This window comes from Mustela nigripes, chromosome 15, assembly GCF_022355385.1.
Source record: "Mustela nigripes isolate SB6536 chromosome 15, MUSNIG.SB6536, whole genome shotgun sequence".
Classification (NCBI taxonomy): domain Eukaryota; kingdom Metazoa; phylum Chordata; class Mammalia; order Carnivora; family Mustelidae; genus Mustela; species Mustela nigripes.
In genome coordinates this window covers 39,668,949-39,671,592 of record NC_081571.1, presented here as the reverse complement: position 1 = coordinate 39,671,592, position 2,644 = coordinate 39,668,949, and the positions used below count along the sequence as shown (strand labels likewise).

The 2,644-nt window shown below is 44.3% G+C and overlaps 1 pseudogene; it reads left to right on the top strand.

The window, feature by feature from the left end:
* Window positions 1–782: 782 nt before the first annotated feature.
* On the top strand, window positions 783–2,295 carry LOC132002659 (serine/threonine-protein kinase 26-like; annotated as a pseudogene).
* Window positions 2,296–2,644: the final 349 nt, after the last annotated feature.

The following is a 2,644-nucleotide window of genomic DNA, read 5'->3' as shown; positions in this document are numbered from 1 at the left end:
ATCTCTCCACAATTTGACCTAAGTCTTCAGCAGCGCAAACATTTGTTTAATGAAATCATACATGAAACAAAACAAAACAAAAAATTAGAAACAGATAAGCCCAGAGCTTCTCTGATGGATGTTATGATTGGAGCCTGGACCTCTGCCCACTGTACGTGTCCTTCCATTCCCGATGCAGTTGAGATGGTGCCAGGATTCCAGGAAAGATGCTTGGAAAACCACTAGCCTATTGGAAGTTGGTATAGTGAAAGAGAACATCTTTGACATAAAAACCATTCTTTCGGAGTACCTGGGTGGCTCAGTGGGTTAAAGCTTCTGCCTTCGGCTCAGGTCATGATCTCAGGGTCCTGGGATCGAGTCCTGCATCTGGTTCTCTGCTCAGCAGGGAGCCTGCTTCCTTCTCTCTCTCTGCCTACTTGTGATCTCTGTCTGTCAAATAAATAAATAAATGAAATCTTAAAAACAAAACAAAAACGTTCTTTCCTTTAAACCTCTAATTACACAGCAGGGAGGCACAGAGGCATGGCATCTGTGGAGCCCAGTTCAGGGCCACAGTCACACACAGCGCCCCACCTGCAGCAGGAGCAGCAGCCACAGCCAATAGACTGAGTCCCAGACAGCCCTACCGGGAACAACCACCCCACTTCTGTGTTCTCTGGTGGAAAAGTCTGAGAGGGCCGCTGAGCTACTGCTCCCCAACCTCCCCGCCCCCACCAAACCCCCAGGAAGAGCAGTCTGAGCCCGGGACACCACAGGAGCAATGTGCAGCTGCAGTCGCCTTCATGGCCCGCTTGCCCGTGCCTGTCCAAGGTCCCAGGATGTAGAATAATACAGCCGATCCAGAAGCACTTCTCACCTTAGAACACACTGGGAAAGCCTCCTTTGGAGAAGTTTTCAAAGGATTTGATAACTGTACCCAGCAAGTGGTTGCTATTAAAACCATAGACCTTGAGGAACCCGAAGATCAAACTGAAGACATTCAGCAGGAAGTAACTTGAGTCAGTGTGACAGCTCATGTGTAACAAAATACTGTGGATCATATTTAAAGCGTTCAAACTTATGGAAACTAATGAAATACCTGGGCGGTGGTTGTTCAGCACTGGGTCCATTTCAGGAGTTCCAGATTGCCATATCATGCTAAAGGAAATCTGCGTTCAAAGAAGAAAATTCACCGAGACACAAAAACCGCCAACATCTTGCTGTCAGAACAAGGAGATGATAAACTTGCTGACTTTGGAGTTACTGGCCAGCTGAGAGATACACGTATTTAAAAGACTACTCTTGCTGGAACACAATTTTGGATGGCTCCTGAAGGGGAGCCAACAGGGGGCTGATGACTCAAAAGCTGACATTTGGTCATTGGGAATTACTGCTATTTAAATAGCCAAGGGAGGGCCACCTAACTCTGAAATGCATTCAATGAGAGTTCTGTATCTTATTCCAAAAAACGGTCCTCCAACTCTTGTTGGAGACTTTACTAAGTCCTTCAAGGAGTTTACTGACGCTTGCCTGAACAAAGATCCATCATTTCGTCCTGCAGCTCAAGAATTTCTTGAAACATAAATTCATTGTGGAAAAATTCAAAGAAGATTCTTTTTTAAAGATTTTTATTTACTTATTTGACAGAGAGAGATGGAGACAGCAACAGAGAACAGAGATAGTGAGGGAGAGCAGGAGCAGAGTGGAGAGGGAGAAGCAGGCTCCCCGCTGAGCAGGGAGACCAAAGGGGGTCTCTATCCCAGGACCTTGAGATCATGACCTGAGTCAAAAGCAGGCACTTAATGACTGAGCCCTCCCCCAGGCACGCCTCAATGAAGACTTCTTATCTGACCAAACTGATAGCTCAATTTAAGAGATGGAAGGCAGAACAGGACAGTGATGATGAAATTGATTCTGGGGGCTCTGGTTTGGAATCCACCAGCAGAGAAAATAATACTCCTCCTAAATGGAGCTTTACCATCGTGTGAAAGAAAGCCCAATCCAAAGAAACCACAGAATGGGGCAGAACAAAATCTTGTGCAAACCCTGAGCTGTTTGTCTATGATAATCACACCTTCGTTTGCTCAACTTGAAAAGTGGGTTGAGGATAACACTAGCAGGAATCAAGCAATTGAAGAACTAGAGAACAGTATTGCTGTGGCAGAAGCAGCCTGTCCTGGCATCACAGATAAAATAGTAAAGAAATTAATTGAAAATTTTTGAAAGTGTTCAGTAGATGAATCCCCCGAAGGAACTTATTATTGGCTTCTATTACATACGGAACCAGAGAAACCCACCACAGTTACTTCAGGCTAAAAGTGACTATTGGTGGGGGAGGTGGAAACAAGTCATACCTTTTTAAAAGAGAGGCTTTTCGTAAACTCTTGGAAACGAGACCTGGAAAAGTATTGACTTTTTCACCAAGTTCAGATGATCTCCCGGGCAGCTCAGTGACAATCACATTTGAGAGCCATATGTTTGAAATATTTATAGGCAACAGAGGTACCCCTTGGTATGAAGTATTAACCTTCTCTTTTAGAAGAGGCAATTAACCCTATTTGACATGGGTGGAAATTTAAAGCAATACTAATTAGCCATGGATGGGGTTTTTAACAATACTAAGGAAATTAGCCAGGCTTCATTTTTAAAATCCTCAACTCATATC